At 40.4% G+C, this 13,495-nt stretch overlaps 1 protein-coding gene across 5 annotated transcripts in view; it reads right to left on the reverse strand.

The window, feature by feature from the left end:
* The window catches only part of tmem45a (transmembrane protein 45a), a 99,637-nt gene that overhangs the window by 53,843 nt on the left and 32,299 nt on the right, over positions 1 to 13,495 (reverse strand). Inside the window, exon 3 of one of the 5 annotated variants that reach the window (XM_087992616.1) lies at positions 3,615 to 3,675. The exons of the other annotated variants lie outside the window; for them this stretch is intronic. The gene's annotated coding sequence lies outside the window, so the exon portion shown is untranslated. The remainder of the gene's footprint in view (positions 1 to 3,614; positions 3,676 to 13,495) is intronic. 5 annotated transcript variants of the gene reach the window in all.

The raw sequence follows: 13,495 nt of genomic DNA on the forward strand, positions 1-13,495 counted from the left end.
AGAAAATCCTTGGTATAAAGTCTCCTGAAAACAGGAAAGAAATGGGAACAAAAATCCAGAAATAGTCTCAATACTCTGCCACTAACCTTATGATTAGGCTCTTTAAATATAGTGTTGTAAAGAATGGAGTTCCTGAATATTCATTTTACATAGTTGGTGAAATAGCTGAGCATCAAACTGGGCTAAGTGCCAAGAATTCTGAATCCTGAATGATGTCATGGGGTTTATTTACAATATAAAAACTGAAAGAACTGTGATGCTGTAAATCAGAAACAAAAACAGAAGTTGCTAGAAAAATTCTGCAGTCTTGCAGCATCTGTGTAACTCTTCTTCAGAATAGTTCTGTGGAAGGGTCACTAAACCTGAAACATTAACTTTGATTTCTCTGCACAGACGCTGCCAGACATGCTGAGCTTTTCCAGTAACTTCTGTTCATTAAATATAACAACTTATGAACTTCTGGTCTGTAACACAACTACAAAGTTGGACACAGTGCTAAGGGGACAAGAGATCACCCCAGCAGATTTTCTCTTTTTTACCAACTCATTACATATAGTTCATCCCTAATTATTGAGTGCAACTGGAAAATCTACACTACTCAAATCCACATTTCAACATTTAAATTTTGATGTGCCTTTGTTCTTTAATTTGCAGTCAATTCTCTTTATTCCTCTCCTTTGCTGTACCTCCAGACACAGTAGACACCTCATTATTGAGTACTGAATAGGATTAGTTGCTGAATAGTGTATCTAAGTGTTGGCTAGCTCAACATCAAATTCTTCATATCTCACTTTTTTTTGTTTTATGGTCATTAAGATCAATGTTTGTCCTACATTCACCATTTTGTCTAATAGCAGGTGTCTAAACTTGGTCTCTCTCAATTAACTGTCAGAGCGTTATTACTACCTTAATTATCTTGACAATTAATTTTTATTTCAAATTATTTTGTTATTGTCTACAAGTCTTTGAATACCTATCTCATTCTTGTCTAGCAGTTAGCTGTGTTTCAGGATTCCTATTATATAACAACCATGACGTTTTTATTTAGTTCTCTCTTCTCTTCTGTGTGTACCAATGTGATGAAGTAAAAGGACACAGTTCTACCAAATCTTTAATTTACTCTAAATCACTCTGACAAAATTCCATTGTAAACCCTCTGAATGTTAATGTATACACAGCATGAGGTACTCTATAGCTGTGGGAGTGAAGTCCAACATTAATATTGGACTTACTTTGAATTCACAGCAATTAATGGTGGCATGGTAGCTCAGTGGTTAGCACTGCTGCCTCACAGCGCCAGTGACCTGGGTTTGATTCCAGCCTCAGGTGACTATGTGGAGTTTGCACATTCTCCCCACATCTATGTGGGTTTCCTCCCACAATCCAAAGATATGCAGGTTAGGTGAATTGGGCATGCTAAATTGCCAATACTGTTCAGGGATGCCTAGGTTAGGTGTATTAATAAAGGGTAAATATAGAGGAATGGGTCTGGGTGGGTTACTCATCAGAGGGTCAGTGTGGACTTGTTGGGCCGAAGGGCCTGTTTCCACACTCTAGGGAATTTATAAAAGAATCTGATTAGCAGCATAATACTTGAATATCTTTGAACAATAATAACAGCTTTACACTAAAATAGGACTTTAGAATGTGCTGCATACAATCATAATTTGTTAATGCTGCTCACACAATGATAGTTTGTAGAGTTTAGTAGCCCACGTTTTAGTTTTAGTTTCAGTCGATCCTGTCAAATTTTTGCCTAAAACCATATGGGCTTAGCAGTTATCTGTGCCAGATGACTATGACAGAAAAATCAAGCATTTAGACTTTCTGTGACTGCCTGTTAGATGGAATGAAAATAGAGTCGGACAGATGAAAATTAAAAACTACTCTCCAGCATCCTTCTGTCACCTGTTCCAAGAAAAAAAACATTTATATTATTATGGGTAAGTGCTCCACCCAGTAACATCACTGAATACTGACAAATTTACCCAGAGATGATTCTAGGACAGACACAAACAATGCTGTACATTACGAAGGAATATGAACACTAATAATGTTACAGTCAGCAAAATGAAAGGCTCTGGAGATTTGTATTTTTAAATAGTAAGTGGAAAAGTTGAGAACATAATGGAAAAAACATTCTAGAATACACTAATCCTGCAGGTAGTACTATAATGTATTACTGAGGTTGTCTTAAAATGTTATTCATTTGCAATCAGCTCCCTTGCCACAAATGGGTCCACAAATGCTAACAGCCATCCAGTGTATATAATTAAAATCATCACTTTTAAATGTAAGCACCTGCTGTGGAATATTTAGTCAGAGAATAAAAAGGGAGATTACACAACTAAGGTTCATATAATGGTTCTCTCACATGTACATTATATATGTTTCTTTCATAAGAAAAGGTTTTTAAAAGATGATTTTTAAACAACATTTAAAACATTCTCCAACCCCAAAGGGATACTGCTAACAGTGAAGGCAACAGCCATGCATTGCATACAGCAGGACCTTAGGAAACAATGTAAGGAAGCATTGTAGTCACATAATTAGGAGAGAGTTAAGGGAAATGTGAGACTGTACCTGTTGCCTACGGCTAATGAGTGACCTTTCTTTCTATTTGAGTAACTTATTTATTTCTGTTGTATCAGCCTCAACAACATTGTGAAAATAAAAATTGACATCTGGTGATGCAAAAAGATCTCTCAGGAAGCTACTGAAAGTGAAAACATCTCTAAGAAATTAATAGCTAGCCGGCAACTGCAATGACAACAATCACATAAATTGGTATAAATGAATATCACTTTCTGTGATGTCTCAGATTCAAGTGATTTTCATCCAAATTCAACTCCCTCCCACCCTGCACTTTTGCATTTAGCAATGGTGAGAGTATAAGAAGAGGAGATGCAATATAGTTTCCACATTTTAAAATCTGAGAGTCACCAAAAGTATGGGATGTAGAGACTTGGAAAATGTTAATGATAGGGTCACATCTAAAATAAGTCATCAGCATCCTGCTCATTATGTGGCCAGATTTAATACTTGGCAAGTGGGAAGTTGAAGCTGGTGGTAGGAGAAAGGAGTAAATGATCCATGGATGTTATCCTCAGCAGTGAGTAACTGGAAGTTCCTGGGCACTCAGGGGATTGGAAGGTGGAGTGCACTGGAGAAGCATTGGACTCCATGAAGGATCTGGAGGATTCTACTCCACATGGTCCTCAAGAATTATAGAAGAATTGATTTTTAAAGACTTGTTTTGGCCTTTTATGGCCAGCTTGGCATCACCCACTGTGCTTATGCTGTTGGTTAGATAATGAGTACTGAATGTTAAATAGGGCTCCTCATGCCTGTAATAGCACCCTCATTGATGGCACGATGCACCATGGTAAAAGTTATGGTGGATGAGACACAGCAGCTTAAAACTGGCAGCCAGAATTTTCAAATTTTAACTCCTCTCACATGCTATTCTTGCTAGGTTCGACAGAGAACTAAGGAGCAGTTGTTCCTGTCCTCATTTCAGTAACAATAACAAAACTGTGTTCTCACATACATTCTTAGCCAATGTGAGCATATGTTAAGAAAAACAACAGCCACAATTTGTATTTATATTGTACCTTTAACATTACAGACCATTCCGAGGTGCTTCACAGGAGTGTTGCGCATTCAAATTTCACACTGTGTGCAATAAAGAAATAATAGGGAATATGAGCAAACGCTTGGTAAAAGTGGAAGTTTTTGAGTCTTAAAGGAGGAAGAAGAAAGCAAAAGTAAGAGAGGCTTAGGAATGAAATTCTAACCTGTAATTTTAACATTACAGACATTCAATTTTGTCAGTTATGGTTTCAAGTGTTATGCTACTATGCATTCAGGAAACATCACAGCTACTGAATCAGTCAAGCAAAGTTTGCATCAACTCTGTACCAAATGTTTCTGAGTTATATGTGTTTACACCAGGCAACTGTAATGAAAGCAATTCATTTTGATTAAGCTAAATTTGCAGATATTGTAATTCGAGATAATCGACTGTTTAAAGTAATGGGATGCTGGAGGCCATAGTAAAGCATACTATTCTTTGAAAGCAGTACCATATTTCTCTGCTTCAAATATTAATGTGATTGTCCTTTAACAGATGTAATAATCTCTGCTGACATAGAGTCAAAGAGGTCTAAAGCACAGAAAAAGGTCTTATGGTCCATCCAGTCTGTGCCAGTCAGAAACTATTATCTATCTGATCTAATCCAATTTTCCAGCACTATGTCCACAGCCTGAATGCCTAACTTTTACAAGTGAACCTCAGAAGCCTTCTTTAAAATTATGAAGATTTCTGCCTCTACCACAATTATAGGCAGCGAGTTCCAGATTCCTACCGCCCTCTGAATGAAAACAAATTCCTCATATCCTCTTTAAACCTACTGTCCTTTATCTTAAATCTATGCCCTGCTCATTGATCCTTCCACTACTGTATCATTTACAGTAACAATTTTAATCAGCAGCCCATTTAAAACCATACTCCAAGCATTTCCAAACCGATTAGTCTTTTCTGAAAAAAACATCCCATCCAAGTCCTTGTGTTGGTGTCAGTTACAGAACTTTTGTGCCTGGTATCTCACAATGTACAAATCCTGTTTTGGATTTATTACCTATGCTACAATTGATTTCAGTACATCACTGGCAGCAATCCCTCGCTAACAAATATGATTGTTCCTTGGAAACTCCATGTCACTGGTCATGGGTTCCATGGGTCCTTGTGCGGCTAATGTGCCCGATCATATAGACACATCTCCGACTGCATATTTGGCAGCTGGGAGGTGGAATTAGTTGTTAGCCCTGTGATCACGGGCGTTCCTTTCTCTGGCTCCTTTTACATACTTCCTTTTGTCAAAGGGCATTTTTGAAGCATTGTGGCCCATCGTACAGGAGGTTCCTTCAAGTTAGTTTCTTCTGAATGAGGGTCTCCCATGGGTTAACATCTCTAAGAAATGTTCATTTCTGGAGGGAAGACTTTGGAGAGTCTTTGAAATGCTGGGCTGGCTGGCCCAACAGAGTTAGTTTCAGATGATCAAGGCCTTGACGCCGGTACTAATAGCTGCTTCAAGGATGCTGATGTTAGTACGCCTTTCCTCCCAGCTGTTTCATTGATGCTACTTCTCAAGGGATTTGAGGTGGCATTAATCCAAGTTTCAGAGCTATACAGAAGAGTTCAAAGGATGACTGCCTTATACAACAGGATCTTGGTATCAGCACAGACTTTACGAGCATCAAAAATTCTCTTCCAGTATGAACTAGTAACTGTGAATGTGTAATCAAGTAATGTTGCGTTTTCATCATTATTCTCTTGGATTTATTCTGCTCCTGAACTAGTTGCAGTTTTTGATTATCGGAAAGGTAAAAGGCACAAGGGAAACATTGTGATGAGGGAAAAGAGGCAATGAGTGAGCTCACAAGGTAGAAAGAGGTGCATTGTTATACCATGCATCTTGCAAGTCAAAGTAGAATGTGGAATGATTAAAACAGTGGAACGTCAAAGGAAGGATTACTTGTGAGTATCATCAGCTTCAATGGTTTCAGCCTCATTAGCATGCACTGCTCCAATTCCATCTCCTCAATGGGGTTAGAACAGACAAGACAGACTTGGCTTTCTCCGGTTAATTCCCACTGTCCCAGGTAGTATACCATATTAGCTTACAAGAGAGATGGAATGAAATCAATGAGATTGTGCAGTCTGTGTGATGTGTTTGTCATTATCAGTATGTGCGACCTGAGAGATCAGGTTGCAAAGCTTGAAACAGCACTAAGTGTATAAGGGTACAGTGGAGCATATCAGTGATAGCTATGGGGATCTGTTGTGATCTGAGCAATGTCTCAGGCTAGTGATACCATTTGAGAGATATGTACTAAGATGTAGCTACTGACTTTCACCACTTATATGAAGTTATTGAACTTTTGCCAGTAATGCATACAGGCCCTCAGGGTTAGACATTTGGTACAGTCCTAAGAACCTAGAAACATAGGGACAGGAGTAAGCCATGCAAACCTTCGAGCCTGTTCCACCATTTAATACAATTATAGCCGATCAAACATTTCAATCCACTTTATTCCCATACACTTTGCACAAATGATAATAAATAAGTATCAATCTCCAATTTAAATATACTCAAAGATTGCACCTCTGCAGTCCCCTGGGGTAGGGAATTTCAAATATTCACAACATTCTGATGAAAAGATTTCTCCTCATCTCGGTCATAATTGCCATATTCCTTATTTTTAAATGTTGTCCCCTCGCTCTGGACTCACCCATCAGGGAAAACTCCTTACCTGTATCTACCCGGTATACCTTTAAGTGTTTTCTAGGTTTCAATGAAGTCACTTCTCATTCTTTGAAACTCTAGGAAAGACATGCCCAGTTTGCTCAATCTCTCTTCTTAACATAGTCCCACCATGCCAGGAACAAGTCTAGTGAACCTTTGTTACACGCTCTCTATGGCAGTCATATCTTTCATGATGTGAGAAACAAAAGCTCACTCACTTTAATAATTTCAGTCCGAGACAAATATTTGAACAACAGCGTCGTTTTATTTATACACCTATAGGTGGGTGCTTTGTCTAATTACCAGGTAAGACAATGACAAAATGCACAGTATATCCCAAAACACCCTTGCAATTTATACAGTTTCTTTTCCCATATGTTTTCCTTATTCCATTGTCTGTTCCCTGCTTCGCTTACGTCACAGATTTCCTTAAGACTTATCCCACAACTTCTGTTTATCCTGTCTTGTCCGTGACAAACTCTTATCTCTGACTCCCATAAGGGTGTTTGACGTCAGTCTATTGTAGATTATTGATTAGGCATATCTTTTCTTCTATCAGCATCTATTTCCATCCAGAGGCCACTTTGACCTCTTTGATTAGGGTTTGTTCCTGTGTCTCCGTGTAAGGGGGAAACAGATGCTTTCCTGTTTGCCCATATATCCACCATTGTTCTGTATTCACGTCTCATGCTAACATATCCTTTCTTTTTGCTGAATATGTATTTTCTCATTCCTGTTCTGTATCAGAATTTATACTTGCAGAAATAACATTAATTCATTTATATCCCACAATGAGATAAGGAGGTGAAAACTATACACAGTACTCCAGGTGCAGAATTATCAAACTCTAATACAATTGAAGAAAGACTTCACGACTGCTGCACTCAAATCCTCTTACGATAAAAGGCAAATATTAGCCTTCCTCTTAGCTTCCTGCACTTGCATACTAAGCTTCAATGCCATATTGACAAGGATGCAAGTCCCTTTGTATATCTAAACTTTCCAATCTCACACTATTTAAGAAATAATCTGTACATTTGTTCTTCCAACCAAAGTGGATAACCTCACATTTCCACATTATATTCCACCTACCATGTTCTTGTCCATTCACTCAGACTGTCCAAATACTCTTGAACACATTTTACATCTCCTTCATAGCACACATTCATACTTAACTATGTATCATCTGCAAATCTGGAAATATTACATTTGGTCCCCAACTCCAAATCATTGATAATATATGAATGTGTTGGGCTCTTCTGTCATTGATTATGGGGATATTGGTGAAGCTGCTTCATCCAGTGAGTTGTTTAATTGTCCACCACCCCATTCATGACTAGATGCAGCACGACTATAGAGCTTAGGACTGATCCTTGGTCATGGGATTGCTTAATTCTGTCTATCACTCATTTCTTATGCTGTTTGACATGCAATTAGTCATGTTTGGTAATGTCACCAGATTGACACCTCATTTTTAAGTATGCCTGGTGCTGATATTGGCATGATCTTTTGCACTCTTCACTGAACCAGGGTTGACCCCTCCCTTGATGGTAATGGCTGAGTGGGGTATATGCTGGGCCATGAGATTACAGATTGTGCTGGAGTATAATTTTGCTGCTTGTTGATGGTCCATCGTGCCTCATGGATACCCAGCCTTGAGCTGCTAAACATGTTGAAGTCTGACTCATATAGCACGATGGTAGTGCTGCACAAGATGGAGAGTACTCTCATTGTGAAGACAGGACTTTGTCTCCATAAGGACTGTGTGGTGTCACTCTTACCGATACTCTCATGGACAGGCACATCCACAGCTAACAATTGATAAGGATGAGGTCAAGTATGTTTTTTCCTCTTGTTGGTTCCCTCACCACCTGCCACAGACCCAGTCTAGCAGCTATGTCTTTAGGACTGACCAGTTCAATCAGTAGTGCTGTTGCCAAGCCACTGTTGTGAAATTCCCCAGCCAGAATACATTTTGCACCCTTGCCACGATCAGTGTTTCCTCCAGGTGTTGTTCAAGATGAAGAAGTACTGATCATCAGCTGAGGGAAGATGGTGTGTGGTAATCAGTAGGAGCTTTCCTTGCCCATGTTTATCCTGAAACCCTGAGACTTCATGGGGTCTGGAGTCAATGTCGAGGACTCCCAGGGTGACACCATCTAGACTGTATGCCACTGTACCACCACATCTGTGGGATTTTGCCTACCAGTGAGACAGGACATGTTCTGTATAAGACTCTGGTGCGGCCGCATCTGGAGTATTGTGTGCAGTTTTGGTCGCCATATTATAGGAAGGATGGTGACGATGGTGTCTGGGACATTGTCTGTAAGGTATGATTCTAAGAGTATAACTGTGTCAACTGTTGCTTGACTAGTCTGTGAAAAAGCTGTCACAATTTTGGCACTACCCCCCAGATGTTAGTAAGGAAGACAGGGTTAACAGAGATGTTTCTGCCATTGTGTTTGTTGGTGCCTAGGTTGATGCTGATTTTATTTCTTTATTGAGACTTCTTAGTGATTTGATACAACTAAGTGGCTTGCTAGGCCATTTCAGAGAGTAGTTGAGAGTCCGCTACATTGCTGTGTGTCTGGAGTCACATATAGGCTACAGCAGATGAGAGTGGCAAATTTCTTTTCCTGAAGGGCATTAGTGAGGCAGATGACTTCTTCCGACAATTGACAACAATTTTATGGTCATCAGTAGATTCTTAATTCTACATGATTTTTATTGAATTCAAATTCCACAATCTGGTGAGGTGAGATTCGAATCGGGTCCCTAGAACATTTGCTGAGTTTCTTAATAGTCAAGATTAGAGTGGTGCTGGAAAAGCACAGCAGGTCAAGTAGCATCGGAGGAGCAGGAAAATCGACGTTTCAGGCAAAAGCCCTAGCCCAAAACGTCGATTTTCCTGCTCCTTGGATGCTGCCTGACCTGCTGTGCTTTTCTAGCACCACTCTAATCTTGACTCTAATCTCCAGCATCTGCAGGACCCACTTCCTTTCTAGATTAATAGCCTAATGATAATATGTCTAGGTCATCAATAATTTAAAATAGCCCTTTGAAAACTACCCATTGTCTCTGTGCAGTCATGCCCTTTAATGTATTTTCCCAACTCAGCTCAGCCAACTTGTGTGTCATGTGTTCATAATTTCCTTTATTCATTTCTAATACCCTCGCTTCAAATTGAACTACTTCACTTTCAAACATAATGTAAAATTTGATCATATTGTGGTCACTCCTCTCTAATGGTTCTTTTGCAATACAATTGTTAATTATCCCTTTTTCATTAGAAAATGCTACATACAAAATAGCTTATCCTCTTATGTCTTCAACCTACTGCTCTAGAAACCATCCTGAAACTTGTGCTCCACAGTTTTAGTGCTTGACTGGTTTGCTCAGTCCACATGCAAATTAAAACCATAATGATTAACAATGTTGCACTTGCTTTAAGCATCTCTCACCTTGTGATTTATACCATGCCCCATACTTCCACTACTATTTAGTGGCCTATAAGTAACTCCAATCAATGTCTGCTGTTCCACCCACGAGCACCAGCTCACTTGCAAGTAGCACCAGGAGTAATCCTGAAGTTTCTGCTTTTGAAATTCTGCTTTCTAATTTCCTTCCTAACTCCCTGAATTTTGCCTTCAGAATCTCATCCCTCTCCCTGCCTATATGTGGACCACAACATCTGGGTGATGTCCCTTCTCCAGAAAGATGTCATGCAGCAAATCTGTGATATCCCTGACCCAAGCTCCAGTTATCTGCTTCCATTGCATTTTAACTACATTTGGAAGGCCTTTCTGGATCCATGCAGATAGAAGACATCTCTCTTTTTCATCCCCTCCACCAACACCTCCAACAACAGCTGAGAACCTTGAAGCTTGTTCTATCCTCAATTGTGCAATTCTTCATTATTTCCAATCTCAGTTTCACTTCTTAAATGACAGTCAGCACCTTCACCAGCCACAATACACTTGCATTTTAAGGCATATATGTTAGCTTTAAGCATTTTAGGTGGGTTTAAAGAGGTAAGACATTATGATTTTCACTGGTCAGAGAGTCGATAGAGCACTGTGGACTCGTGTTCTATGTCAGGGTCAAGTGAAATCGCTGACAAAGTTGACTCATGGTGATCACTCAGGAAATTGAATTTTCCAATGAGAATTCATCAGCATCTGAATCTCACCAAAAGAGTCAATTAAGGTGGAGAATTTGAGGGAGAGTTCCAACTTATTTAAGCTTAATAATCATGCAGGATGATAAAAAAAATGCTGCACCAGCCCTTCAGTAATATTGAACTAACATCCAACTCATCAGTGACCTCTTAACCACACCTCCCATGAACCCTCGCATGCCAGGATCCCTGATACAACCCATCTCCCACTCTTATCCAACTCCAAATCATCCTTCAACCTAACCGTGCCATACCCAACACCTGCCTCCTGGCAGCTGATGCCCCCCAAATCTGATGCCATCTCCACTTCCAGCCCAAAGCTCTTTTAAGCCATCTCTTCACCCTGGCCTGATCACTCCATAATCCCTGATTCTTACCCTGAAACTCAACCAGCTTGACACTCAACCTAGCCTGACAACCCCCTAGCTGATATCCTTCACTCTGGCCCAAACTCTAGCCTGGCATTTCTCTCCCCACTGAACCTATCTGTTCCCTGACTCGAACTGACACTCCTCAAAGCAATCCTCTGTCTCCTGGCCCAAGACACTGATTGATGGAGGGCCCACTCTCAACCACTTTAGCAGTCCCCCAGTATGTTAGGGCTTTACGGGTGAGTTTCTGCTAGGCATATTCGCTTTTGATCCTTCTGCCTGGATGGGCGGGGGTGGGGGGCCTATGAATCGGGCAGTGAGTTATCCACCCCCACCCTTCCTCTCACTTCGCCAAAGCATCCCTGGATATCAATGATTTATTACAGCGCTGGAGAAATTCGATCAGCATGTCTTCACCCCATTCCCATCTGCCAGATTCAATAGAAGGGCCATCAAACAAATGCTATTGTTGTTTCAAAGCCAGCTCCACAAGCAAATCTCTTGCAAAATTAATTTCAATAGGCTAGGCACTACACACCAATGACCAAAAAAACAACTTCTCTTCCAAATCCTGTTTTCTCAACCTAACACATGGCGGCAAAAGTAAAGGAAAGAAAAGGAATTAGAATCTTCCACTCCACTCCCAATATCTTACAGGATGTTGAGCCCTGTGTTTCCAAAGATCTTTGGTCGAGAACTGACCTGTTAGTTAACAATGTTGCATGCAGTTAGCAAGGCAAATGCAATGTTAGCATTCATTTTAAGAGGGTTAGAATACAAAAGCAGATATGTACTGCTGAGTTTAATGAGACTGCATTTGGAATACCATGAGCAGTTTTGGGCCTCATACTAAGGAAGGATGTGTTGGCCTTGGAGGGTGTCCAGAGCAGGTTTATGGTGATGAAGGGATTGTCATATGAGGAGTAGTTGAGGACTCTGAGTGTTTAAGGATCAGAGGGGATCTCACTGAAACTTACTGCAGAGGCCAAGATAGAGTGCACATGGAGAAGATGTTTCCTTTAGTAGGCAAGACTAGGACCCAAAAGCTCAACCTCAGAGTGAAGGGACAACCATTTAGAACTGTGAAGAGGAAGCATTTCTTCAGCTAGAGACTGGTGAATTTGTGAAACAAATTGCTGCATAAGTCCATGGAGGCCAAGTCATTGAGATGTATTTAAGACAGAGATAGATAGGTCCTTGATTAGATTAGGTTACTTACAGTGTGGAAACAGGCCCTTCAGCCCAACAAGTCCACACCAACCCTCCGAAGAGCAACCCACTCAGACCCATTCCTCTACATTTACCCCTTCACCTAACACTATGGGCAATTTAGCATGGCCAATTCACCTAACCAGCACATTTTTGGACTGTGGGAGGAAACCAGAGCACCTGGAGAAAACCCACGCAGACACGGGGAGAATGTGCAAATTCCACACAGACAGTTGCCTGAGGCAGGAATTGAACCCAGGTCTCTGGCGCTGTGAGGCAGCAGCGCTAACCACTGTGCCACCGTGCCGCCCAGTAAAGGGATCAAAAGGTTAGGGGGAGAAGGCAGGAGAAACGTATCAGCCATAATTGAATGGTGCAGCAGACTCAATGGGCTGAATGGCCTAATTCTGCTACTAAATCTTATGGACTCATGAAGATCCATGGCAGACACTCATTACTCTTGATCATGTAAACTCAAGGCAACGAATGATCACACATCAAAAGCTTTTCACATAATACAAAGCACTTTGGAAAGCCGTGTGTTCATGAAAGATCCTATACAAACACAGACTTTCTTTAATTGCACATCAGAAACCCCATGTCCCTTTTTTGGGGAATATCCAATTTAGCTGTCTCAATATCTCTCCTTCACATTAGTACCAGAGGTTAATAGCCAACATATACCCTATCAGCCAATAGCCCCCAGAGACAATGAGTTTATTGTTCTCCTTTTATTGGTTTGATTTCCAGTTTGTGCTCAACTACAAGTAAAGACAACATCCTGTCTGCCGTCAGTTATAAGAATCAAGGGATTTTTTTCCACTGAAAGCAGGTCATAGCCTATAAACAGCTTAGTTTTTACAGCAGCTGGCTTCAGTTTAAAAGAACTCTACATGCAAAAGCCTGCGTGTGCACGCGCACGCACACAAATCCCTCAAGGCAAACTGCATCACCATTTAGAAAGAAGCAGTAATTTCCTCAGTGGCTCTTGATGGTCAGAATAAGCCATCAATCACAAAACTGCTTCATTGGCCACATCAATCGCTCTGGCTCAAAATCATTGCTGTGCCTGGTCGCAACAGCAAACGGTTTTTTGGAATTCAAGGAATTTGCTGTTTTATTGCTCTGTGTGAGAAAGTGAGGATAGAGGTTCACATTCATAGCTGAAATGTTAAAAAATTCTGATGCACGTTAGGATGGAGTTTAAAATTGCAATTGAAGAATTCATGTACTATAAAATGAAAGGAAAAACGACCACAAGGTAAAGTTACCCTTTGGTGCAAGTATTAACAGCTGTTCTCACATCTAGATTCTTAGAAATAGGAACCTGATTGCTTTTCTGCATGCTTTTTGACTAAAAAGTAGTCACTGCTCATTTTATTTGTTCTTGGAAGATGAGTGCAGCACTTCAGCCTCTTTCTAACCATCCC

This window comes from Chiloscyllium plagiosum, unplaced genomic scaffold, assembly GCF_037043375.1.
Source record: "Chiloscyllium plagiosum isolate Xiang-an unplaced genomic scaffold, Cpla_swu_hap1 HiC_scaffold_12, whole genome shotgun sequence".
In the NCBI taxonomy this organism is placed as follows: domain Eukaryota; kingdom Metazoa; phylum Chordata; class Chondrichthyes; order Orectolobiformes; family Hemiscylliidae; genus Chiloscyllium; species Chiloscyllium plagiosum.